Source organism: Danio rerio, chromosome 8 (genome assembly GCF_049306965.1).
Source record: "Danio rerio strain Tuebingen ecotype United States chromosome 8, GRCz12tu, whole genome shotgun sequence".
Taxonomy (NCBI): domain Eukaryota; kingdom Metazoa; phylum Chordata; class Actinopteri; order Cypriniformes; family Danionidae; genus Danio; species Danio rerio.
The window spans coordinates 40132501-40139339 of record NC_133183.1 but is presented as its reverse complement, the minus strand read 5'-3'; positions in this window follow the sequence as shown (position 1 = coordinate 40139339).

Below are 6839 nucleotides of genomic sequence, written 5' to 3'. Positions count from 1 at the left end.
ACCAATTGTAGGTTATTGACCTCTAAACTTGCAAAAAATCGCAATACAGCAAGGCAAAAACAGCTATGTACCATTGCACTCTTGACACAATTGGTGGCGCTATACCTCAGCAGTCTTTGAGGGTGCGTTGAATATCTCACTGGGATCTTGTAGACAATGTTCCAATCTATCAGCAAACCCAGATTCATATCACATTACTGTACCAATTTTAGGTTATTGACTTCTGAACTTGCAAAAAAATCGCAATACAGCCAAGTACCATTGCACTCTTGACACAATTGGTGGCGCTATATCTCAGCAGTCTTTGAGGGTGTGTTGAATATCTCACTGGCATCTTGTAGACAATGTTCCAATTTATCAGCAAACCCAGATTCATACCACATTACTGTACCAATTTTAGGTTATTGATCTCTAAACTTGCCATAAATAGCAATGCAGCAAGGCAAAAACATTGACCTATTGCACTCTTGGCACAATTGGTGGCGCTATATCTCAGCAGTCTTTGAGGGTGCGTTGAATATCTCACTGGGATCTTGTAGACAATGTTCCAATCTATCAGCAAACCCAGATTCATATCACATTACTGTACCAATTTTAGGTTATTGACTTCTGAACTTGCAAAAAATCGCAATACAGCCAAGTACCATTGCACTCTTGACACAATTGGTGGCGCTATACCTTAGCAGTCTTTGAGGGTGCGTTGAATATCTTACTGGGATCTTGTAGACAATGTTCCAATCTATCAGCAAACCCAGATTCATATCACATTACTGTACCAATTTTAGGTTATTGACTTCTGAACTTGCAAAAAATCGCAATACAGCCAAGTACCATTGCACTCTTGACACAATTGGTGGCGCTATATCTCAGCAGTCTTTGAGGGTGCGTTGAATATCTCACTGAGGTCTTGTAGACAATGTTCCAATCTATCAGCAAACCTAGATTCATACCACATTACTGTAAAATTTTCTGGTTATTGATCTCTAAACTTGCCATGAATCGCAATACAGCAAGGCAAAAACAGCTATGTACCATTGCACTCTTTTCACAATTGGTGGCGCTATATCTCAGCAGTTTTTGAGGGTGCGTTGAATATCTCACTGAGGTCTTGTAGACAATGTTCCAATCTATCAGCAAACCCAGATTCATACCACATTACTGTACCAATTTTAGGCTATTGACCTCTAAACTTGCCAAAAATCGCAATACAGCTAAGTACCATTGCACTCTTGACACAATTGGTGGCGCTATATCATAGCAGTCTTTGAGGGTGCGTTGAATATCTCACTGGCATCTTGTAGACAATGTTCCAATTTATCAGCAAACACAGATTCATACCACATTACTGTACCAATTTTAGGTTATTGATCTCTAAACTTGCCATAAATAGCAATGCAGCAAGGCAAAAACACTGTCCTATTGCACTCTTGGCACAATTGGTGGCGCTATATCTCAGCAGTCTTTGAGGGTGCGTTGAATATCTCACTGGGATCTTGTAGACAATGTTCCAATCTATCAGCAAACCCAGATTCATATCACATTACTGTACCAATTTTAGGTTATTGACTTCTGAACTTGCAAAAAATCGCAATATAGCTAAGTACCATTGCATTCTTGACACAATTGGTGGCACTTTCTCTCATCGGTTTTTGAGGGTGCGTTGAATATCTCACTGAGGTCTTGTAGACAATGTTCCAATCTATCAGCAAACCCAGATTCATAAATCGCAATACAGCAATGCACAAACAGCTGTACCATTGCACTCAACCAAAGCTCATTCAAAAAATCTCGCGGACGTTTATGGAGAACGCGATTTATCTAGCCGGAGGTACGTATGGCTGCATTTCATTTTTTTAAGCATACGCTACGGGGCGGTGTGACGCCGTTCGTCTTCATGCTCACCGGCAGCTCGTCATGTACGTCTGCAAAGTTGAGACGCAGACAGGAGCTGACCTCAACAACGGCGGCAACCCGACAATCCGGTTCTAGTCCGGAGAACAGCGGTTTCAGAAATCAGGTAAGACAATAACAGAATCCAAAAAATAAAGTGAACGAGTTCATAACAGGGTGAGAATGTGGTGAAAAGGTAGACAAAAATCTGCTAAGAAAAAGTAGACAAAATCAGACAAGGGCTTTTCTTTTTCTGGACAGCTTTTGTAAAACGTTGCTCGGGTTTAGGGAAGCAAACGGGCGGACGGGCGGGTCAATCGGTAAAGGCAGTTGGGTTTAGGAAAGGAAGAGGAGGGTGGGTCAGCCGATTGGCCAGTCACCCAGTCAATCATTCAGTCAGTCAGTCAGTCAGACAGATGGTCACTCGACAGTGGCCTCCGGTGGCTTTACGCGAGAACAAAAACTGTGCAAATATGTGCCTCCCAGAACGTATTTCCAGTGGCGCCCCCAGAAAATTTTCTTAGGGGTGGCCAAAAGAGGCCGCACCAAATCTTGGGGTGGCACACAAAAAAAAAAAAAAATTCAGTGTAATGTTATATTTTTGTTTTTTGGTAAATGTAATAATATAGTTTTTATTCATTTAATTAATTCTTCTTGAAATATTGCTATTTATTCCTTGAAGTAATTCAGGAAGTACATGTGCAAACCAAATAAAAATCTATGTTTAGTTTAAAAACACTTTTCATACACACACACACACACACACACACACATATATACATACTTTATAAATAACTTTTTACGTGCTTTTATTGCACATCATACGGTATATTCCCAGAGATGGGTTGCAGCTGGAAGGGCATCCACTGTGTAAAAATGTGCTAGATAAGTTGGCGGTTTATTCCACTGTGGCGACCCTGGATTAATAAAGGGACTAAGCCGAAAAGAAAATGAACGAAAGAATAATGAGTTCATCAATAACCCAAACAAATGAACAAACTGAACAAAAGGGATTACTATACACACTCACTATACCTAATAATATCATTTATCCATATTACGTTTTGAGCCATTTTATTAATGCTGCTTCTTCTATTGATATACTGTACCTTTGGTAAATATTATTGCCATTGCTGTCGACTGAAGGTGTGTGCGTGCTGTCAACGACGATCGGGAAGGGTAGTGGCGGTTCTAGTTTAAATGACACCCTGGGCGAACCACCCTATACACCCCCCACCTCTCTTGAATTGTTAGATTTGTTATTCAGTAAATATAACAATTTATTTATATTTATTTTATTATTATTTATATACAATTATTATTCTGAATAAATAACAGAAATCAATCCTAAATATTACTGGAAAACAACAACTGGAGTGATATGCCAAGATCACTACTTAAGAAACCTTTTGCATGAAAATTAATTATGACAATTCTAAAGAATACAAAAATATGTGTTTTATAGAATTATCTTTGGTTTTAGACCCGATCATGGCTGAGAAATCATGTTACGAAGTCTTACCTCCCTGACTCATTATCCCTCCTTTCTGCTTTAAAGGCATGCTTAGTGAAGGTAACATCATCATCATATTATTATATAAACTTTAGTCTACTTTCAGCTCTGCACAAAAGGCTGTTACTCCGTTTCACGGCGCATGAGCGGCACGTATTTTGTCGGCGTGCATGCAAACAACCAACCGGGATTCACACAGGAGTGCGTGAGGCGCGTGGGAATGGTTTTCTGCGCGCATGCGTCAGTTTGCTTTCACCAGCATTCAGCACTGAACCAGCACTAAGGGGGAGAGACAATGAATCAGCTACGTCAGTAACACCAACAATAATTTGGTGGTTGCATTTTATTTATTTAAACATTGGGGATTTATAAGTACATCTAAATCAATAATGTCACAGCAAAATTATATTGGGGTGGCCAAAGTGGTGGCCACAGGGGTGGCCAGAGTTTACCAAGGGGTGGCCGTGGCCACCCCTGGCCACCCCTTGGGGGCGCCCCTGCATATTTCGCGGTCTCCAGAAACTTCCACGGGACTACGTTTTCAGAATGAGTCTGGGTTGAGTACAACAGTACATAGCTGTTTTTGCATTGCTATATTGCGATTTATGGCAAGTTCAGAGGTCAATAACCTGAAAATGGTACAGTAATTTAGTAAGAATCTGGTGTTGGTAATAGATGGGAACATTGTGTACAAGACCCAACTGAGATATTTAACGCACCCTCAAAGACTGCTGAGAAACAGTGCCACTAATTGTGCCAAGAGTGAAAAGGTACATAACTGTTTTTGGATTGCTCTGTTTTGCTATTTATGGGATGTTCAGAGGTCAATAACCTAAAAATGGTAGAGTAACTTGGTATGAATCTGGGTTTGCTGATAGATTGGAACATTGTCTTCAAGACCCCAGAGAGATATTCAACGCACCCTCAAAGATTGCTGAGATATAGCGCCACCAATTGTGCAAAGAGTGCAATAGTACAACTGTTTTTGCCTTGCTGTATTGCGATTTATGGCAAGTTTAGAGATCAATAACCAGTAAATGGTAAAGTAATGTGATATGAATCTGGGTTTGCTAATAGATGGGCACATTGTCTACAAGACCCAACTGAGATATATAATGCACCCTCAAAGACTGCTGAGAAATAGTGCCACCAATTGTGCCAAGAGTGCAAAGGTACTTAGCTGTATTACGATTTTTGGCAAGTTCAGAGGTCAATAACCTAAAATTGGTACAGTAATATGGCATGAATCTGGGTTTACTAATAGATTGGAACATTGTCTACAAAACCCCAGTGAGATATTTAAGGCACCCTCAACGACTGCTGAGATATAGTTCCACCAATTGTGCCAAGAGTGCAATGGTACTTCGCTGTATTGCTATTTTTGGCAAGTTCAGAGGTCCATAACCTCAAATTGGTAGAGTAAATTGGTATGAATCTGGGTTTGCTGAAGGATTGGAACATTGTCTACAAGACCCCAGTGAGATATTCAACGCACCCTCAAAGACTGCTGAGATATAGCGCCGCCAATTGTGCAAAGAGTGCAATGGTACATAGCTGTTTTTGCCTTGCTGTAAGCGATTTTTTGCAAGTTTAGAGGTCAATAACCTAAAATTGGTACAGTAATGTGGTATTAATCTGGGTTTGCTGATAGATTGGAACATTGTCTACAAGATTCCAGTGAGATATTCAACGCACCCTCAAAGACTGCTATGATATAGCGCCACCAATTGTGCCAAGAGTGCAATAGGACAACTGTTTTTGTCGTTGTATTGCGATTTATGGCAAGTTTAGAGATCAATAACCAGAAAATTTTACAGTAATGTGGTATGAATCTAGGTTTGCTGATAGATTGGAACATTGTCTACAAGACCTCAGTGAGATATTCAACGCACCCTCAAAGACTGCTATGATATAGCGCCACCAATTGTGCCAAGAGTGCAATAGGACAACTGTTTTTGTCGTTGTATTGCGATTTATGGCAAGTTTAGAGATCAATAACCAGAAAATTTTACAGTAATGTGGTATAAATCTAGGTTTGCTGATAGATTGGAACATTGTCTACAAGATTCCAGTGAGATATTCAACGCACCCTCAAAGACTGCTATGATATAGCGCCACCAATTGTGCCAAGAGTGCAATAGGACAACTGTTTTTGTCGTTGTATTGCGATTTATGGCAAGTTTAGAGATCAATAACCAGAAAATTTTACAGTAATGTGGTATGAATCTAGGTTTGCTGATAGATTGGAACATTGTCTACAAGACCTCAGTGAGATATTCAACGCACCCTCAAAGACTGCTATGATATAGCGCCACCAATTGTGCCAAGAGTGCAATAGGACAACTGTTTTTGTCGTTGTATTGCGATTTATGGCAAGTTTAGAGATCAATAACCAGAAAATTTTACAGTAATGTGGTATGAATCTAGGTTTGCTGATAGATTGGAACATTGTCTACAAGACCTCAGTGAGATATTCAACGCACCCTCAAAGACTGCTGAGATATAGCGCCACCAATTGTGCAAAGAGTGCAATGGTACAGCTGTTTTTGCCTTGCGGTAAGCGATTTTTTGCAAGTTTAGAGGTCAATAACCTAAAATTGGTACAGTAATGTGGTATGAATCTGGGTTTGCTGATAGATTGGAACATTGTCTACAGGATTCCAGTGAGATATTCAACGCACCCTCAAAGACTGCTATGATATAGCGCCACCAATTGTGCCAAGAGTGCAATAGGACAGCTGTTTTTGTCGTGTTGTATTGCGATTTATGGCAAGTTTAGAGATCAATAACCAGAAAATTTTACAGTAATGTGGTATGAATCTAGGTTTGCTGATAGATTGGAACATTGTCTACAAGACCTCAGTGAGATATTCAACGCACCCTCAAAGACTGCTGAGATATAGCGCCACCAATTGTGTCAAGAGTGCAATGGTACTTGGCTGTATTGCGATTTTTTGCAAGTTCAGAAGTCAATAACCTAAAATTGGTACAGTAATGTGGTATGAATCTGGGTTTGCTGATAGATTGGAACATTGTCTACAAGATCCCAGTGAGATATTCAACGCACCCTCAAAGACTGCTGAGATATAGCGCCACCAATTGTGCCAAGAGTGCAATGGTACATAGCTGTTTTTGCCTTGCTGTATTGCGATTTTTTGCAAGTTCAGAGGTCAATAACCAGAAAAATGTACAGTAATGTGGTATTAATCTGGGTTTGCTGATAGATTGGAACATTGTCTACAAGATTCCAGTGAGATATTCAACGCACCCTCAAAGACTGCTGAGATATAGCGCCACCAATTGTGCAAAGAGTGCAATGGTACATAGCTGTTTTTGCCTTGCTGTAAGCGATTTTTTGCAAGTTTAGAGGTCAATAACCTAAAATTGGTACAGTAATGTGGTATGAATCTGGGTTTGCTGATAGATTGGAACATTG